The sequence below is a fragment of the Podarcis bocagei genome (assembly GCF_964188305.1).
Source record: "Podarcis bocagei genome assembly, chromosome: W".
In the NCBI taxonomy this organism is placed as follows: domain Eukaryota; kingdom Metazoa; phylum Chordata; class Lepidosauria; order Squamata; family Lacertidae; genus Podarcis; species Podarcis bocagei.
Genome location: NC_138131.1, coordinates 45,267,809 through 45,289,657, shown reverse-complemented (window position 1 = coordinate 45,289,657; position 21,849 = coordinate 45,267,809).

Sequence of the window (21,849 nt, the reverse complement as noted above, 5' to 3'; positions counted from 1 at the left end):
ATATTATTGAAAAGCATTGAAAGTACTCAATTATCTGAGGTTCTGCTCCCCCTCAGCAGAAGCCTGGCCCCCACAATGTCTTATTTATGGTGTATTTTTGCCTGTGACTTAAGAAACTGAAACTGAAAGATTCTACCGTCCTTACAAGGGAAGTAACCTAGGCACTATCTCTCATTCAGTTCTGTAGCTTGGGGGTTCCTTCTACTGGACCCTTCGCCAACCTGGGGCTGGAAGCTGCAGGAGGGGAGGAGAGGGCTCTTGAGCTGGGGTCCTGCTCATGGGTTTCCCTTTGGGGCATTCACTGTGGGAGCAGGATCCTGAATTAGATGGGTCATTGGCCTGACCCAGCAGGTTTTTCTTAGTTTCCTATGTTCACATGCTGGTTTAAGAATAATCAATGTAGGTGATGTATTTTGGAGAGGTTCTGGCCCTATCGGGTTCTTTATAAGGGTGCTTTGTATGCTGCCATTCTTTCTGAAGGCACCTTGGTATCTCTGGTCCCAGCCCATGCCCTCATGCCATAGACCTGGCTGTTCCTTTCTCTCCTTGCAGGCTGAAGAGAAGCAGAAGGCCTCAGCTGCATTTGCTCAGCTCCACACTGCCATGGAGATCCTGGGAATTGTGGTGGAGGAGCAGAAGGCCATCTGGCGAGTTTTGGCCGCCATCTGCCACCTGGGTGCTGCAGGGGCTTGCAAAGGTAAGACTAACGGCTGGCAAAGGTGGCATTTTGGGCTGGGTGGTTCTACAAGGAGACTGCTGTGCTGGATCCATCTGCTGCAGCCTGAGAAAGGAGATGATGGAGATGTCCCTGCTTTGCAGGCTGCATGGTGCAGCATTTCAGAAAATCAAGCCATCTGCTTGGGCTCATTTGTCTGAATTCCCTGCCCCCTTTTAGCCTATCCTTCTAGGAGCATTACAGAAAGTCAATGGATCTCAGTTCAGCCTCTCTGCTTGAGAGGCTGCTGTTTTCATATAATGCTGGTCTTGCACAAGGCCTGCTCTTGGAGATCCCTGGAGTGGGAGGAGAGCCAGAGAAAGTGCAAGACCCTCCAATATGTGTTCTGTCTGAGCCAGCAAGCAGAGTGTGCCACCCACTGCAGAGTTGGCAAAATGTTAAGCCACTTGCTATCTTACATAGAACCATAGAATTGTAGAGGGCTGCCTCATGGAAACAAGCCTGTTTTTTGCTGCTCCAGAGAGTGGTACCCAAACCAACAGATTCAAATAACAAAAGAGGAGATTCTGATTAAACTGGGAAGAACGTTCTGAAGATAAGAGCCATTTAACGGTGGAACAGACTCCTTGGAGGCTTTTAAGCAGAGGTTGGATGGCCATCTGGCATGGATACTTCAGTTGAGATTCCTGCATTGCAGGGGGTTGGACTAGATGACCCTTGGGGAGGCCCTTCCAACTTTACAATGCTATGATTTCCTCAACACCCCTCAGCCTCCCAGGCTGCTCACACGTCCTGATCTGAATATGCCTCCTAGTAGGAGTTGCCTTATTGTGGCGTTCCCTGGGCTTTGAAGAGTGGTTGCCTAGGAAAGCTGCAGAATGCAAATCCCTGGGGTGATAATTTTAGAATGAGAGAAGGGACTCTCACAGCCACCCCTTGGCTCCCTTAAAATTAAAATGTGGGCTAAATGTTCAGCACAACAGTAGTCCAAGAGGATAGCAAAATCATACAAGGATCATGAAAGTGTATTATCAGAGATGGCTACAAGCAATGCTTCTGTTCCAGAGTCATAGAATCATAGAATCATAGAATCATAGAGTTGTTATAGACCACAAGGGCCATCGAGTCCAACCCCCTGCCAAGCAGGAAACACCATCAGAGCACTCCTGACATATGGTTGTCAAGCCTCTGCTTAAAGACCTCCAAAGTAGGAGACTCCACCACACTCCCTGGCAGCAAATTCCACTGTCAAACAGCTCTTACTGTCAGGAAGTTCTTCCTAATGTTTAGGTGGAATCTTCTTTCTTGTAGTTTGGATCCATTGCTCCGTGTCCGCTTCTCTGGAGCAGCAGAAAACAACCTTTCTCCCTCCTCTATGTGACATCCTTTTATATATTTGAACATGGCTATCATATCACCCCTTCACCTCCTCTTCTCCAGGCTAAACATGCCCAGCTCCCTTAACCGTTCCTCATAAGGCATCGTTTCCAGGCCTTTGACCATTTTGGTTGCCCTCCTCTGGACACGTTCCAGTTTGTCAGTGTCCTTCTTGAACTGACATGTGCTGCCTATGCACTGGTGGAGGAAGAGGGGACGGGCGGAGCGCACCACCCCCGGCAGAGCAATCCCAGTGGGGTTCCATCGTGGTTGCCCCCCCCGCCCACACTGGGCGCCCCACCCCCACAGGCGGCATACCGCGCCCCCAGGACGCGTGCCAGCCCTGCCCCCGCCTGCTCTCTGCCCTCAGTGCCGGAGCATGAAGCTCTGCCACTGTGCCTATGCACTTGTTTATCCATCTGGCTCCATTTTGAATTTGCACCCTCAGCCTTCATTACCATTTTATTATGGTAATGAACAGAGTTGAGTCTGATACTGCTGGCTCCTCTATCAGCTCCTACCCATCAGTCTCCCAGGTGCCATCAACACTGCCTGGCTTTGCAACTGTATTTTATTTTCTTCTGATTATGATTTGGTGTTGCTGTGTCTGAATTATAGCAAGAAGAATCTTCATCTCTGTAGCATGTCACAGCACCATTAATCAACTATAATTAATTTAAAATTTGGAAAGTTCACTGCTTAGGATGATGTCCTTCACCTGCCAAATGCTTAATACCAGAGTTTCCTGTAGATAGTATGAAATATCCAGGAATTTTAGTGAGGCTCTGGGTTCAGTTCTGGAATCAAGCCTTTGATACCCTGTCTAAGGCAACATCCCTCCCTTTTGACAGCAGTGGCTTGTTGATTTCTAAACAGAGGATCACTTCATTGCCCTGTAATGCTTCATTCCAGATTTTTGAAGATTACTTGGGAATTGCAAAGAGTGTGATTGCATCCCCATGTTCCTGCTTTTTTATTGCTGCAATTGTCACATGATAGTTTGGTGATTATGGGTGACACACTGCATGGAGATTTCCCTTGCATTTTGAATAGTTGGAGCTTGGTTTCCAATAGTAAAATTACCACTAAAGTTCATGGGTTATTACTAAGGTGGTGGTTGCTACTGCGGCTTCTGCTTCTTCTCCAGCTCATTGCACACAGCTCTTTACAACAAAAGTCTTATCAGTGGCAACCTGCCCATTCTGTCCATGGCCAATGCTTAGGCCACATTCAAGTCATACCTTTAAAGCACTATGATACCTCTTTAAACAGTCATGTTTTCCCCAAAGGATTATGGGAGCTGTAGTCTGTTAAGGGTGCTGAGCATTGTTAGGAGCCCCCTATACCCCTCCCAGAACTACAGTTCTCAGAGTTTCCTGGGAAGAGGGATTGATTGTATAGCTACTCTGGGAACTGTAGCTCTGGGAGGGTAGGGGAGGAAGTTTCAGACATACGTAGGTGAGTTCATCTCTGTTATAATCTTTTCCAGCAAGGTCACATCAGGAAAAGTTTGGTTCTCACGAAAGTCGCTTGACTAGGCCAGATACTTCCTAGTTTATATCTTCACCATATTGCGGGCAACGGAAGGGTGTTGTCTCTGCAAACTAATGAAGTTCTGTGAGGGGGCTACGAATCTCCTGACAGCTCTCAGCATCCTCAACAAACTACAGCTCCCAGGAAGCCATGACTGTCTGGAGTGGTGTCATAGTGCTTTATAAGTGTATGCCGTGGGCACAGGAGCTGAGTAGACCTTTGCTCCCCAAAAGATTCCTTGTGATTGTGCCTTCTGGCAGCCAAGCAAGTACCTGTGTTGCAGCTCTGAGCTTCCCATCAGGGTCCACTGCCATCTCCTGAGGTCCGGAGAGGGAGCATCAGGGATCAAAAGAGGGCTCAGAATGTGGTCAGGGTGGTTTTTGGTGGTGGTAAGAACAGCCAAGGCGGTTCAGGTTGCCTTGTGGGGCTTCTGAAGGTTCTTCCAGGTCCTCATTTGTTCTCTGTGGGGTTTCTTGCCTCTTTCATATAGGAGGTCTCCATGAGATCTGGGCTAGGCAGAATCTTGGCCTGTTTGGAAGAACTGAATACCAGGCTGCTTCAAGACCAGCTATTTAGTGAGGCACATCCTGCTTCATTCAATCACTTTACAGGGCATCCACATGTCTGCACAAAATCTGACATTTTTCAGGGGTTTGGGAGTGGAAAAATAAATAGCTCTCCTTTCAGCAGCTCACCCTTTGCTCCAAAAATCGATTCTGTTGCCAAAGGGAATCAAAGGACTCACAGATTTAAAAATGGATCAAAGTAAAATAGAAGTGGACTAAGAGAGAAAAAGATGAATTAGTTCCTATAACTCCAGTCCTCTGCTCTTCCTGCATTCAGTGGTATTCTTGTCAGGGACTTTTTTTATTAATGTATTTGTTTGTTTGTTTGGTTTTTTTTTGTTTATTAAACTTCTATCCCAAAGTTGCCCAAGGCAGCAAACGTGATAAAATGATAAAAACCTCTTGAAAACATACCATTCCAGTAGAGATGCAGACTGGGAAATATTTAATCTTAAAAGGCTTGTTGGAAGAGGAAGGTCTTCAACTGGTACCAAAAAGAGGTGGCACCTCTCCAGTCATAGAATCACAAAATTGTAGAGTCGTCTAGTCCAAGCTCCTGCTAAATGTAATATTCAAGGGAAGGGCATTCCAAAGGCCAGGTGCCACAAAACTAAAGGTGCGACTCCTGTATTTTGCAGAACACACCTCTTAATAAGAGGGTATCTGCAGGAGGCCTTTTCCTGCAGAGCACAGTGATTGACAGTTGGGGGGGGTCTAAAACCCTAGGTGCCTAGGGTCAAAACGATCCCTTTGAGTAGTTGTCGAAGCCAGCCTTCGACAATCTTTGGGGTTGGCTAATTTGAGTAGCCAACCCCAAAGATCAAAGTCTGACAGTCCTTCATGTTGAATGTGAACAGCTGGCTTCGCAGATGGTGTAAACAGGAACGGTTTGGATTCTTAGATCACGGACTGCAGTTTCTTGAAGATGGACTTCTGGCAAGCGATGGGCTGCACCTCACAACGGTTGGGAGAAATGTTTTTGCCAAAAATCTCAGAAACCTCATCAGGAGGGCTTTAAACTGACTAATGTGGGGGAGGGAGACAGTGCTCCTGAAGGCAGGAGCCTATCAATTGATGAAGATGATCATCCAAATGTCATAGACCAAATGGAGCAAACAGCACGCGGACCTAGTGGTGGGAGGAAAAAATCCTTAAATAAGAGACACGGGGGAATGATTAATGGACTTCAATGTCTGTACACTAATGCGCAAAGCATGGGAAATAAACAAGATGAGCTTGAGCTCTTGGTACAGCAAACTAAATATGACATAATAGGCATTACTGAAACCTGGTGGGATAAGTCCCACGATTGGAATGTAATAATGGGGGGATACAATCTATTTCAGAGAAACAGACCAGACAAGAAAGGAGGAGGAGTGGCGTTATATGTCAGGGATGTGTATACCTGTGAAGAGATCCAAGATTTAGAACCTCAATGCCAAAGTGAGAGCATTTGGGTCAAAATTAAGGGAGAGAAGAATAACAGGGACCTCATTGTGGGAGTTTACTATAGATCCCCAAGCCAAACTGAGGACATAGATGATGCCTTCCTGGAACAGATGGCCAAGCATGCAAAAGGAAGGGAGATAGTAGTAATGGGGGACTTCAATTACCCGGATATTTGTGGGATGTCAAACTCAGCCAAGAGCATAAGGTCAAACAGATTCCTCACTGGCCTTGCAGACAACTTCATTGTCCAGAAAGTGGGAGAAGCAACAAGAGGAACAGCCATTTTAGATCTGGTCCTAACCAATGTTGATGATCTGGTTAGTGGGGTAGAAGTGGAAGGATCATTAGGCGCGAGTGATCATGCTCTTCTGAAGTTTACTATACAGCGGAAAGGAGCAGCCAAGCATACTAGGACTCAATTTCTTGACTTTAAGAAAGCCGACTTCATAAAACTTAGGGAAGTGCTGGGTGAGATCCCATGGACAGTAATACTAAAAGGAAAGGGAGTTCATGATGGCTGGGAGTTTGTTAAGAGGGAGATACTAAAAGCACAACGTCAGTCAATACCAATGAGACGGAAACATGGAAGGTGCCTAAAGAAGCCAGGGTGGCTATCTAAAGAACTTTTAACTGAGTTAAGATTAAAAAAGGATGTGTACAAAAAATGGAAAAGGGGGGAAACCACCAAAGAGGAATTCAAACAAATAGCCAGCACGTGTAGACACAAAGTCAGAAAAGCTAAAGCACAGAATGAACTCAGGCTTGCTAGAGAGGTTAAAAGCAACAAAAAAGGCTTTTATGGGTATGTTCGTAGCAAAAGGAAGAACAAAGAAACAGTGGGGTCACTCAGAGGAGAAGATGGTGAAATGCAAACAGGGGACACAGAAAGGGCTGAACTCCTCAATGCCTTCTTTGCCTCAGTCTTCTCCGATAAAGAAAACAATGCCCAACCTGAAGAATTTGAAGCAAATGATTCAGCAAAGGAAACACAGCCCAGAATAACTAAGGAGATAATACAAGAATACTTGGCTAGTTTAGATGTATTCAAGTCTCCAGGGCCAGATGAACTGCATCCAAGAGTATTAAAAGAACTGGCAGATGTGATCTCAGAACCACTGGCAGTCATCTTTGAGAATTCCTGGAGAACAGGCGAAGTCCCGGCAGACTGGAGGAGGGCAAATGTTGTCCCTATTTTCAAAAAGGGGAAAAGAGAGGACCCAAATAATTACCGCCCAGTCAGTCTGACATCAATACCAGGGAAGATTCTGGAGCAGATCATTAAGCAAACAGTCTGTGCGCACCTAGAAAGGAATGCTGTGATCACCAATAGTCAGCATGGATTTCTGAAAAACAAGTCATGTCAGACTAACCTGATCTCATTTTTTGACAGAATTACAAGCCTGGTAGATGAAGGGAACGCAGTGGATGTAGCCTACCTTGATTTCAGCAAGGCATTTGACAAGGTGCCCCATGATATTCTTGTAAAGAAACTGGTAAAATGCGGTGTGGACTATGCTACCACTCAGTGGATTTGTAACTGGCTGACTGACCGAACCCAAAGAGTGCTCATCAATGGTTCCTCTTCATCCTGGAGAAGAGTGACTAGTGGGGTGCCACAGGGTTCTGTCTTGGGCCCGGTCTTATTCAACATCTTTATTAATGACTTGGATGATGGACTCAAGGGCATCCTGATCAAATTTGCGGATGACACCAAACTGGGAGGGGTGGCTAACACCCCAGAGGACAGGATCACACTTCAAAACGACCTTGACAGATTAGAGAACTGGGCCAAAACAAACAAGATGAATTTTAACAGGGAGAAATGTAAAGTATTGCACTTGGGCAAAAAAAAATGAGAGGCACAAATACAAGATGGGGGACACCTGGCTTGAGAGCAGTGCATGTGAAAAGGATCTAGGAGTCTTGGTTGACCACAAACTTGACATGAGCCAACAGTGTGACGCGGCAGCTAAAAAAGCCAATGCAATTCTGGGCTGCATCAATAGGAGTATAGCATCTAGATCAAGGGAAGTAATAATGCCACTGTATTCTGCTCTGGTCAGACCTCACCTGGAGTACTGTGTCCAGTTCTGGGCACCATAATTCAAGAAGGACACTGACAAACTGGAACGTGTCCAGAGGAGGGCAACCAAAATGGTCAAAGGCCTGGAAACGATGCCTTATGAGGAACGGTTAAGGGAGCTGGGCATGTTTAGCCTGGAGAAGAGGAGGTTAAGGGGTGATATGATAGCCATGTTCAAATATATAAAAGGATGTCACATAGAGGAGGGAGAAAGGTTGTTTTCTGCTGCTCCAGAGAAGCGGACACGGAGCAATGGATCCAAACTACAAGAAAGAAGATTCCACTTAAACATTAGGAAGAACTTCCTGACAGTAAGAGCTTTTTGACAGTGGAATTTGCTGCCAAGGAGTGTGGTGGAGTCTCCTACTTTGGAGGTCTTTAAGCAGAGGCTTGACAACCATATGTCAGGAGTGCTCTGATGGTGTTTCCTGCTTGGCAGGGGGTTGGACTCGATGGCCCTTGTGGTCTCTTCCAACTCTATGATTCTATGATTCTATGATTCTATGATTCTATGATTCTAATGTCACTGAGCCTCCCTGCCAATTCGTGTATGTTATTTAAGTGTCCGGTGATGTTCAAGGATTGGTCAGTCACATATGTGCAACATTCGGCGCCTATCAAAGCACAGGTCCCCCCTTGACTTGACAAAAAAAAGTCTGTAGCAATCCTCGTTTGTAACCTACCTCAGAGAAGTCAGATACCAAAGAGTCTGTTATCTGAGTGGCTTCTTGCATGAACTTCAGGAGGATGTCGGTGAGTCTGAGAATGTTGACGTGGTTAGATCCAGCTCCGTAAGCAGGGAACAGTGCCCGACTCACAGTCTCTCCATTGACAGCGATGTCAGAGAGATCTGACAGGTCCTTTTGTTCCCTTTTATTCCCCTGTCTCCCGGGTGGTAGATGCGGGGTGACCCTAATCCCAGGGACAATGTATCCGACAAAGCAGGACCCAGACATGTGTGGGCTTATCCAGGTGTATGCCCGGTGTCTGCACACCCAGAACAAGCCACTGAGGAACGATTCCATTCTGCCAGATGCAAAGGTCTGCAATAGCATAAGGTCTGAGTGTTGTGGCTTCCAAGTGGGTGGGTGGCCGATTGCGTTGGCCCAGGCGAGGGTGAGGTTTGGAAAGGTCTGGGAACGCGTCGGGTTGGTGACAGTCACTTGTCCTGTGGCTAGAATCTTAAATAATAATAATAATAATAATAATAATAATAATAATAATAATAATAATAATAACAATAATAATAATAATAATTTATTATTTATACCCCGCCCATCTGGCTGAGTTTCCCCAGCCACTCTGGGCGGCTCACAATCAGTGTTAAAAACAGTACAGCGTTACATATTAAAAACTTCCCTGAACAAGGCTGCCTTAAGATGTCTTCTGAATCTCAGGTAATTATTTATCTCTTTGACATCTGATGGGAGGGTGTTCCACAGGGCGGGCGCCACTGCCGAGAAGGCCCTCTGTCTGGTTCCCTGTAGCCTCACTTCTCGCAATGAGGGAACCGCCAGAAGACCCTCGGCGCTGGATCTCAGTGTCTTGAGGTTGACATTGCAGGTGCTAGTTCCGATAGAGGTCCCTTCTCCGGTGAAGCGGCGACAGAGGGGTCCCTTGGTGGGACCTGTGAGGTACAGATATTTGTGGGTAAGGAGGCAACATCTCTTTTTTTTATAACATTTTTATTGGTTTTTCACAGTTTTTATAAACACAAACAATACACACTACAAACAAACAAGTACACAAACAAACATGCATAATTTCATATCCCTTTTTCTTAAACCTTACTTCGCCGACTTCCTCATACCTCCCCTTTCTGCATCCCAATTCCCAAACTTATTTCAGCAAATCCTAACTTTTAGTTTTGTCAAATTTTTCCCTTATTCTTTTCTTTTACTTAATCTTTTACAGCTGTAATCGCCTTTTTTTCTAGAACCTCGACATTTTAGCATTCATTAATTTTATAATATTTCTTAAGATAAATTTTAAATTTCTTCCAATCTTCATCCGCCGTCTCTTTCCCCTGATCACGGATTCTGCCGGTCATTTCAGCCAGTCCCATATAGTCTATCACCTTCATCTGCCATTCTTCCAGAGTGGGTAGATCTTGAGTCTTCCAATGCTTTGCGATGAGTAGTACTCTTGCTGCTGTGGTCGCATACATAAAGAAAGTTCTGTCTTTCTTTGGCACCAATTGGCCGACAATGCCCAAGAGAAAGGCCTCTGGTTTCTTAGGGAAAGTACATTTAAGTACCTTTTTCAATTGATTATATATCATTTCCCAGAAAGCCTTAATCTTCGGGCACATCCACCAAAGGTGATAAAAAGTACCTTCAGTTTCTTTACATTTCCAACACTTATTATCAGGCAAATGGTAGATTTTTGCTAGCTTGACTGGGGTCATGTACCACCTATAGATCATTTTCATAATATTTTCCTTTAAGGCATTACATGCCGTAAATTTCAAACCGGTGGTCCACAACTGTTCCCAGTCAGCAAACATGATGTTATGACCAATGTCCTGTGCCCACTTAATCATAGCTGATTTAACTGTTTCATCTTGTGTATTCCATTTCAGCAACAAGTTATACATTCTTGACAAATTCTTAGCATTGGGTTCTAGCAATTCTGTTTCTAATTTTGATTTCTCCACCTGGAAGCCAATTTTCCTGTCCTGTTTATACACTTCCATTATTTGGTAATAATGGAGCCAATCTCGTACTTTGGTCTTCAATTTCTCATGGCTCTGAAGTTTCAGTTTGTCACCCTGTTGTTCCAAAATTTCCCAATATTTTGGCCATTTAGCCTCCATCTTGAGTTTTTTCACAGCTTTAGCCTCCATTGGCGACAGCCATCTTGGAGTTTTATTTTCCAACAAATCTTTATATCTAGTCCAGACATTATATAATGCTTTCCTATAAGGAGGCAACATCTCCGGAACGGTATTGTTCCAGTGTTATGGCTACTGGAACTAGTGGAAGACTTTGCTGGAGGTGGCTGGGTGCGTGGGCACAGATCCAACAGTTGAAGTAGGGACTTTCTTTAGCCACCTGGCTAAGAAGTTTGATGTAAGAGTTCTGCTCCCAGGACAAAAGGAGATCTTCTCCCGGGAAGGAGAGGTCTGTGCCAAGCTGCCGGGGCGTGATGCCAACTGGGTATAGTGGGTCAGTGGTATTCAGGAGCCGCCTGTCCTTAGCAATCCCGCCACATCTCAAAGGACCGGCGTTGTCCCACACAGGGGTGTGGGAGGGGTGTATAGGATGGTGCCAACCCTCCAGGTACTCTGCCCCTCTCCAGTCATGAGTGAGTCCAAGGCTCCATAGGCAACAGAATTGCCTTAGGCGGAGTCCTTGCAGTTAGGGTTTTCATGGCTCAGGGGTCATAAAAAGGCATTGGAAACCAAAGATCAAATTTTCGGAAGGGTGGTGTGAGTCTGTGTACACGTGTGTAGCCCCTCCGGCTTCGATTTCGGTCCAGTTCAGATTTCTAGAGATCTCTCCCTGGCCATAAAGTAGGTAAGTCCCATTGTTGCATCTCAGGCAGTAATAATAATAATAATAATAATAATAATAATAATAATAATAATAATAATAATAATAATATTTTTTATTTATACCCCACCCTCCCCAGCCAAGGCCAGGCTCAGGGCGGCTTACAAGCAATAATAAAAACAAGTTGAATTATTACAACTTAAAAACAAAATTAAAAATACAACAATAAAATATTGAAACATTAAAATATTAAAATGTAGTCTCCTCGCAGGAGGAGAAGGAAAAGAAAAAAGAAAGAGAGGGAGGGAATCAAATTGGCTCCAAGCCAATGGCCAGGTGGAACAACTCTGTCTTACAGGCCCTGCGGAAAGAAATCAGATCCTGCAGGGCCCTGGTCTCATGAGGCAGAGCGTTCCACCAGCCAGAGTTGAAAAGGCCCTGGCACTGGTTGAAGCCAATCTAACTTCCTTAGGGCCCAGGACCACTAGAGTGTTACTATTTATGGACCGTGGGGCATACCGGGAGAGGCGGTCCCATAGGTACGAGGGTCCTAGGCCGTGAAGGGCTTTAAAGGTCAAAAGCAGCACCTTAAATCTGACCCTGTATTCCACCGGGAGCCAGTGCAGCTTGAAAAGCACTGGGTGAATATATGTCCCCATGGTACATATCAGTACCAATACTGATGGTTGAGAGTGAGGACGGCTGACCCTATACGTTGGAGATTTTGGTCTCGTATAAAGAGTTCCCAGTACTGGTTATTAGTAAGTCTGGGTACTAATGAATGGTGCAACAGAGTCAGTGACACAGAGAGACAGAAGTCCAAGTCCCCCATTCAGTCAGGGTTGGATTTCCCCCCAGATTCGATACTGTGAAAGTCCAAGAAATGGTAGTTTGTTTGTAATCCAGTGCAGTGGCTCGACGCGAAAGCGGAGATCCTGGTCAGGGAGGAGAGGATAAAAAGGGTGGGCAATATTCCATGTTCAGCAGCGGGGTGGTAAACAGGATGAACGGAGGGCTGGGTTGGCGCTCGGAAAAGAGGAGTTGGGCTGTGAAGTGGTGAGCTGTCAGTGGAGCTGTCGGTTGAGCTGTCAAACGGAGCGCTGAAGGAAAGCGACGAAGCAATGAGCTGTCAGTGGAGCTGTCAGTTGAGCTGTCAAACATGTTTGAGGTGTAGTTTGATGGCGGTTGTGTCCAGGACAACTTCGGAGGTCCAGATGGGCTCAGAGGTGGTATCTGGTCCAGTCTGTTGGGCCCAATCCTGACTCTGATCTGGTCCGGTCTGTTGGGCCCGATCCTGACCCCGATCTGGTCCGGTCTGTTGGGCCTCGTCCTCGTTGATGTAGGAGGTTGCGGCAGGAGGCGGGGCATCAAAGGTGTAGTCCTCTCCCTGGCTCTCCTGCGCCTCCTGGGGCAGTGGTGCTGCCTTGCACCTAGTGTGATGTAGTCAGGCGTTCTTTTCTCCCACCTTCACAGCAGTAGGCGAGGTTAGAAGTACTTGGTACGGGCCCTCCCAGGCAGGTTGAAGGGGCAGCTTCTGGTACACTTTAACCAGGATCCAGTCCCCCAGGTGGAAGGAGTGTGCTGGGACGTTGATTGGTAGATTCTGTCCCTCTATGGCAGCATACTTGTGGAGATGTTGTAGCTGTTTTTGGAGCTGAATGACATAATTAGTAAGTTCTGCTTCCCCCACCTCAAGTTCCAAGAGGGGAAATAAAGTGTTATAAACAGAGGGAGGGGGTCTCCCAAACAGAAGTTCAAAGGGGGACAGTTTTAACGGTCCAGTGGGGGCACTCCGAATATTATGGAGAACTAGTGGGAGTGCATTTACCCATTTTAGTCCGGTGGTACTACAAAGTTTCCCTAGCTGTACCTTTACCTCTTGATTCATGCTCTCTACTTGTCCTGATGAGGCTGGGTGGTAGGGTGTATGGAATTCCCACTTTATTCGAAGAGCTTGGGCCTCCTGTTGGACTGCCTCTGCAGTCACTGTCCAGTCGACGGGGTACTCCATACCGGGGAATGATATCTTGTAAAAGGGCCCTGGCGAGTACTGAAGCGGTTGCCTTCTTGCAAGGGAATTCCTCCACACAGGAGGAGAATTTGTCCACTATGATTAGGGCATGTTTGAACCCCTGACACTGGGGTAAGTCGATGAAATCCAGCTGTAAACTCTCATGTTATGCATGTTATGCAATTCTTTGAGGCTGCTGTGGCTGCAGCCGCTATCCCTGGAGCATACCAGCACCTTTGGACATGGTCTATTAGTCTTCCCTTTCCCCAATGTGTCTGTTGGTGGAGGACCCTCACAAATTTTGGAGTCCAGGCTTTTGGCATGACGGTTCTGCCGTCTGGGAGGAGCCAGACGCCACCCGTTTTGTTGGCGCCCATGGATTCCCACATTGTTTATTCCTCTTCAGTGGCCGATTGGTACATTTGTTTGAAGTCAATGTTGGCAGGGAGTTGTATACCTTGGAACTTAGTCTCGTCCTCTGGGGGATGTAGTGAGGCCATTTGGGCTGCCCTGTCGGTTTGCCTGTTACCTTTGGAGACTGAGTCCCTCCCCTTTGTATGTGCTTTGCAATGGACGATGGCTATTGCTTTGGGCATGTGGATGGCTGTTAGTAACCTTTCCACTAGGGCGGCGTGGGAGAGCTGAGAACCAGCTGCGGTCAGGAAGCCTCTTTGGAGCCATATCTGGCCAGTTGTGTGTACTAGCCCGAAGCAATATTTGCTGTCAGTGTTGTCCTTCTTCCTTCGCTAATCTCACAAGCCCTTATGAGGGCAATTAACTCTGCCGCCTGGGCACTATATTGAGGGTTTATAGGGTTGGCTTCTGGAATGGACTTCCGGAGGCGGCGCGAAACGAGCAATGGCGGTCCTCTTCAGTCTCTGAAGAGGGGCTCCGCAGGAAAGGATCGTTCGCTACGGCACAGCGACGATCCATCAAGATAAACCACGAGCAGAGTGAGCTCGTGGCCGTGGGACTCGGCGGGCACCTGGAGCGACCCCCAAAACGAAGAAGGGACCCCGTAAGGGGCTCCGGAAGCGCGGAGGGGAAGCGGTGCTGAGAGTACATCGCTCTTTCTGCGGGAGCGAAGCCGCGCGGCTGTTGTCGATGAGCGCCGACCTTTCTTCCTTAAGCATTGGATCCTAAATCATCTACTCGTGAGTAAGAAGAGTATTAATTTGGAACTGTAAATTAGAAATTTGGCTGAAAGCGGGAGACGAGAAAAAGGAAGTCCGTCTCCCGGTAGTGCTTATGATCAAAGGCAAAGGATCAGACAAGCTGGAAGCAATAGAAAGAGACTTTAAAACGGGATGTTTCATGCGTCTGGTGGAATTAGCAACTGAAGGGAAAGGCAAGCTCTCTTTTTTCTTTTTGATTTAACTTGGAGATCCTCTCCTTTTGTGGATTCTAAAAACTTTAAGAAAAAAAAAACCCAGTCCCGGGCTGGCAGGGGGAAAAGGGTCGCTTTGCGGATACTTTTATAAAGTTGAAATGGACACATAAAGGCACCATTGGAAAGATACAATTAAACAACTGTATCTTGCACTTTTGGATACAATATTGTGGTAACATTGAAAGGGCTCTGCCAGGGAAAAAAGTTTTTTTAAAGACTATTGTTAACTTATTCAGCTGCAGGAACTTTAATGGCGGCTAAAACTTTATTCCTTCTTTCCTGAACTGCAACAATACTCCCTCTAGTGGATTTTGGGACTTACAAATTCCTGAGAACTAACTTTGTTTTGACTCTCTGTGGTTTGGTTATTTACTTTGAGGCCTGTCTTTCCCATGGAACATTTGACAGTTTGACCTTGAATCCAAAGACAGGTGGGGAATGAGCGGCCCTCCAAAAACAAGAGCTGCGTCGAAAGCAGGGAAAGGCCAATTTGTACAAACAACTTTGATTTCCCAGTCTCGCAGATCTTCGGTCCCTGCTGTTCTACAGGGAGCTGCACCTCCAACAACAGCCCCATCTAAGGCAGCTGACCAGCCAACGACTGAGGATATGGCAGCAGGGGGATCTGGCACTCTTCTAGATCAAATGCTACAACAATTTGCAATTTTGAATAAGAAGGTTGATGACCAAACAGCAAAAATCGACTTAGCCACATCCTCAATTACTAAACTATCTGAACAAGTGGCTAAGCATTCACAAGAAATTGGGAATTTAAAAGACGCAACATCTGAGAACCGGAAATTGGCCGAGGCTGCAAACGAAAAAGCAAGTCAAGCAATTCAGAAAGTGGATGAATTGAAAGGAGAGGTAAGGCCGCTACACAAACACATCACCGACCAGCAGGCCTACCTGTCTATGGTGGAACTGAGAAACAGGGAAAATAATTTAAGATTACGCTCTATCCCAGAGATTGAGAAAGAGGATTTGACCGGCTTTTTGACAGCAGAATTCTCTAAATTCTGGGGTATAGAGGAAGATACAGACTTTAAAATAACAACTGCATTCAGATTGGGAAGAGTTGTCAAGAAAGACAGGCCTAGAGATTGCTTGATCATCTTAAGGACCAAGCAGGAGAGAGACAAACTACTTGACCTACATTTTAATAAAGCACTTGAGATCCAGGACAGAAGAGCACAAATCTACAAGGATATTCCTAAACAACTACTAGATCTCAGATCTAACTATACTGATCTAGCTGGACTTCTGAGAAGCAACGGAATACCTTACAGGTGGGAGTTTCCACAAGGCCTATCATTCAACTACACAGGAAAGAAGATTAAAATCAGGACGAAAGAGGACAGCCAGAAGTTTCTACACGACCACGGAGAAGACCTGCAGAAAGGAGTAGCTGCTCCTTGGCCTCCACCTGAGTCTGGAAAAGAGCCAGCACCCTCGGATTTGGACAAGAAAGAAGACGCCCCATAAAGAGCAACAACAGATTGTTACAGGATGTCTCTGCAGCTGTATAGTTGGAATATTAATGGCGCAAATTCCCTGGAAAAACGCAAAAGGATTTTTCATATTTTGAAGAAGGAACATTTGGATATAATCTGTCTGCAAGAAACTCATGTGACTAGGCTTCACAGGAAAGTGTTAATAAACAAAAGACTAGGCCAAGAATTTATCTCATCAGACAGAGTTAAAAAGAGAGGAGTGGTGATTTATGCAAAAGAGAATTTATCACCAAAATTTCTGTTTAAAGATGAACAAGGAAGAATCCTGGCAATTGAAATACAAATCCAAGGAGAAAAAGTTTTGATCTTAGGAATCTACGCACCAAATGAGGGGAAATCAGAATTCTACAAGAAGCTTCATGAGACATTACTGGACTATCTGGACTATTCTAACATCATCATGATGGGAGACATGAATGGGGTGGTCTCTACCTATATGGACAAGTCACAGAACCAGAATCTGACTAAAGATGGAAGACTACCAAAAACTTTTTTCGAACTAACTGACAATATGGATTTGATTGACCTATGGAGGACGAGAAACCCCCTAGGTAAAGAAGGAACTTTCTTCTCTGAGGCCCACCTGTCATGGACAAGAATCGACCAAATTTGGACAACTAGAGGGCTGGCACCTAAGACCACAAGAGTAGAAATCTGCCCAAAGACCTGCTCCGACCACAACGCTCTGAAAATGGAAATGAGATTTACTACTGCCGACTCCTTCAGATGGAAAATGAATGACAACCTGCTAAGAGATCAAGAGATTGTAAAGAAGGCCCAAAAAGCTTTAAAGGACTGCTTTGAAATTAACCTCAACACCTCGGTGGAAAAAAGAATAATCTGGGACGCAAGTAAAGCTGTTATGAGAGGGTTTCTGATACAACAAAACACGATCAAGAAAAAATTCTGGAATGGGAAAAAGGACAAGATATTAGAGAAGATAAGAGATGGAGAGAAAAAATTAAGATTGAATCCAAAATCAAAAGAGACTCTAAGAGAAATTAAATTCCATCAGTCACAATATATGAAATTGATCAACCAAGAAGTGGAATGGAAAATCAAACAAATGAAACAAAGATCTTTTGAATCTGCGAATAAATGTGGGAAACTGCTAGCTTGGCAGTTGAAAAAGAGACAAAAACTAAATTATGTTACCAACTTAGAAGTTGAAGGAAAAAGTATTCAGAAACCGGGAGAAATTAGAAAGTGCTTCCAGAAATATTTTAAAAAACTGTACACCCAAGGGCCCGAGGAACTGACTGAGATAGAACAATTCTTGAAAGACAATGGCCTACCAGAACTATCCCAAGAGAAGAGATCAATCTTGAATTGTAAAATAACACAACAGGAAATTGAGGTTGCCATCCAGAATATGCAGCTAGGCAAATCTCCAGGCCCTGATGGACTTACCTCCAAGTACTACAGGATGTTAAAGGACTACTTGATACAACCATTACTGGAGGTTTGTAACCAGATTATGGGGGGAGGGAGGGCACCAGAAACGTGGAAAGAAGCATTCATCACATTGATACCCAAAGTGGAAACTGAAAAGACTCAACTTAAGAACTACCGTCCCATCTCACTCCTAAACGTGGATTACAAAATATTTGCAGATATTTTGGCAAACAGATTTTAAAAAGTATTAAATGAAGTAATTCATAAGGACCAAGCAGGTTTTCTCCCAGGTAGACATTTGTTTGATAACACTAGGAATATTATCGATATTCTGGAACTTTTACAAACAAATATCAACACTAAAGCAGTGTTAATTTTTATTGATGCGGAGAAGGCCTTTGACAATATTTCTTGGAAATTTATGAAGAAAAACTTGGAAGGGATGGGAGTGGGAAGGGGGTTTGAGAACGGAATAGAAGCAATCTATTCTGAACAAAAAGCTAAGTTGATAGTGAACAATGTGGTGACAGAAGAACTTCAGATTGAAAAAGGAACACACCAGGGGTGCCCCCTCTCCCCTTTATTGTTTATTTCAGTCCTGGAGGTTTTGCTGAATATGATAAGGAAGGATCGGCAGGTACAAGGAATACGGGTCGGAGTGAAACAATATAAACTGAAAGCATTTGCAGATGATTTGGTTTTAACATTACAGGAGCCAGAATCTAGTACAAAAAGAGTTCTGGAATTGATCCAGAAATTTGGTCGGGTGGCGGGCTTTAAGTTGAACAAACAAAAAACTAAGGTGTTAGGGAAAAACTTGACAACTATTGAAACAGAGGGGTTTCAGAAGGAAACAGAACTAAATATTGTTAAAAAAGTGAAATACCTGGGGGTCAATCTCTCTTCCAAGAACTTGAATTTATTCAAAGATAATTATGAGAAATGTTGGTCAGAAGTTAAAAAAGATCTAGAAATTTGGTCAAGACTGAAATTATCCTTGTTAGGCCGAATTGCAGCTATAAAAATGAACGTTTTGCCAAAAATGTTGTTTTTGTTTCAAGCCTTGCAGATTGTGGACAGAGTGGAATGTTTTGGAAAGTGGCAGAGGGATATTTCTAAATTTGTTTGGCAGGGCAAAAAGCCCCGAATAAAGTTTAAAATATTAACTGATGCAAAGGAGAGAGGGGGGTTTGCCCTGCCAGACTTAAGGTTATATTATGAAGCTGCGGCCTTCTGCTGGTTGAAAGATTGGATTTTGTTAGAAAACACTGATGTCCTAGATCTGGAAGGCTTCAATAATTCGCTAGGTTGGCATGCGTATTTGTGGTATGACAAGGCAAAAACATATGGAATGTTTAAAAACCATATTGTCAGAAAAGCAATATTTATGGTCTGGAAAAAATACAAAGACTTGTTAGAAAGCAAAACTCCGAGGTGGGTATCACCAATAGAGGCCAAGGCTCGGAAAAAACCTAATATGGAGGCCGGTTGGCCGAAATATTGGGAAATAATAGAAAACATTGGAGACAACTGGAGGTTGCAGAGCTTTGAAAAATTAAAGGGTAAAGTGCAAGACTGGCTTCATTATGCCCAAATTAATGAGGTTTTTAAGCTAGATAAAAAAACAGGATTCCAGGTGGAAAAATCGAAACTTGAGACAGAATTGTTAGAACCAAAGACCAAGTTATTATCGAGAATGTATAACTTGCTACTTAAATGGAACACTCAGGATGAGACAGTTAAATCAGCCATGATAAAATGGGCTCAGGACATTGATTACAACATCATGTCTGAGGACTGGGAAAGGTTATGGACCACCGGTATGAAGTTTACGGCATGTAATGCCTTGAAAGAAAACATTATGAAAATGGTATACAGGTGGTACATGACCCCAGTCAAGCTTGCTAAGATTTACCATTTGTCCGATAATAAATGTTGGAAATGTAAGGAGGCTGAAGGGACATTCTTTCATCTCTGGTGGACTTGCCCAAGAGTGAAGGCCTTCTGGGAAATGATTTACAACGAGTTAAAAAAGGTGTTTAAATACACCTTTCCTAAGAAACCAGAGGCATTCCTCCTGGGCATTGTCGGCCAGAAGGTGTTAAAGAAGGACAGAACTTTTTTCATGTATGCCACCACAGCAGCAAGGATCCTTATCGCCAAATATTGGAAGACTCAAGATTTGCCCACACTGGAGGATTGGCAGACGCAATTGATGAACTACATGGAACTAGCTGAGATGACTGCCAGGATCCGAGATTTGGGAGAAGAAGCAATGGAAGAGGACTGGAAAAAATTTAAGGACTATTTGCAAAAGTATTATAAGTTATATGAACTGTGAGATGCCGTATGATTTGGAAGGTCAGCCCCAGCAATGAGAGTGGATTATATAAGAAATTGGATAATATTCATGAAAGAATCAAAGTTTAAATGGGTAAAAACGATAATATGCTATATTTTTAGAGTAAATGGAAAATAAGGGATTTAAACTTAAAATTGCAATTGAAAGTACAAAGAAACACAAGAAACAAGGGTATAACTTGCTGATAATTTTTATTGTTAAGAATGCACTGGGCGGGAGATGTGGGGAAGTCCGATGGAAATTTGAAATAAGTTGTTGAAATGGTTTGACCTTTCTGTTCTTTTTTCTTTCTATTTTCTATGTTCTTTCTTTTTTCTGTTGTAAAAAAATGTAATAAAAATTATTATAAAAAAATATATATATATAGGGTTGGCTTCTAAGACTTTGAAGTCAGAGACTACGGCATATCCAGTCTTCCTTTCCCCGTTTATGACTTTGGAACTGCCGTCTGTGTAGAGTATTAGATCAGGGTTTTCTAGAGGGAGGTGGTCTAAATCTTCTCGGGGTTTCTCAGCTTGTTGGACTATCTTTGTACAATCATGGTGCAGGGTGCCATCATCTGGGAGGGTGTAGGAGTGCAAATATCCAGAGATGTAGTGATCAGGTGGGATTGCTATGAGGAATTATAACAGATATAGGGTAAGCCATCTGTGTCAGCAATGAAAGCATTGCGTTGACTGGGTTTATGTTGGATTCTTAAGCCTTATCAGAGGGAAAACTGGCCACTCTCCAGGCACTCGGCTTAAGATCCTTGTTGACCTCCCCGTCTGCGTCTCCCGGCAGGATACAGGCTAGGTCACTATCGGCGATCCCACTCAGCGTGAGAGGGACACACCACTCCTCCCTCCTCCCTGCCTCCCTCAGGGAGGGGGAAAGAGACAGACAGAATTCTATTTACATCGCTTTATTTCTGTCTTTGCAGCAGTACAGAGAAACGCGTCTGCACTCATCAGACTCCAACAGTAGAGAGAAAAAACTCCACCCCTGTACTTCCAGTCCAGGTCAGATGACACTCTGAGCTAACATCCGGTGCTCAGAACAGTGAATAGACTGCCCCTTCGTTCCCATGGTACAGTCCCAAACATCAACATCCTGTTTTGCTTTGCAGCCACCTGCAGCTCGCTCTCACATTGCTGCTTTTTTCCTGACATATCATATTTTGATATGATTCTTGATCAATCTACACCCCTGCATCCCTGTTCCATTCCTCTCTTCCTCACATGTCACGTACACAGCAGTTGCTTCACCAGGCAGGCATCATGGGCCATAAAGATAGTGGGCAAGTTTCTTTGAAGCAGTTTCTTATATATTAATCTTAGGATGTTAATCTTAGGGCCAGGAAACAGATCTCACATGAAGGTGATAATGATCCGCTGTCCTCCTGGTCATCCTTCTTATCATATGTACTGATTGTTTATTACCTCCGGGGTTGCCATATGCTCTTTGTAGTTCTGTTCTTTGTTTACCCCAGAAATATTTGTGCTTAATTAGTTTTAGTAGTTTAACTTGTCCCCACGTGGGTTTGTGGAAATGCTCAGAAGAAATCTGATTGGTTCTTACGAACACTCTGTAAAAAGTTCTTTTGTGAATAAAACGGCCTGGGCCAGGGGCTGCACATGGACAGGCACAGAGAGAGAGAGAGACGATTTATATGCACCCTTCCCAGAGTCTTGCTGGTTCAAGCCTCTGTGTGTATTCTTATTAATCAGAGTTCAATCCTTCCTTTACTTTGCGAACGCAACAGGAGGGGTAGTAGGGTTGCTGGGTTTAGGGAGTTGACCCGTTTAATAGTGACATTGTATGGAGTTAACAGGAGGGCTTCATAACGGTTTAGACGTGGGTTTGAGAAGTGGTGGCAGCCCCTTAGAGCTAGAAGGGTTGAGACTGCGTGGGGAACGTGTATTGTGATCTTATGTCCCAACACTGTCTCTTGAGCCTTTTGAAGGAGGAGTGCAGTGGCAGCAATGGCTCTCAAGCAACTCACTGCTCCCTTTGCAGT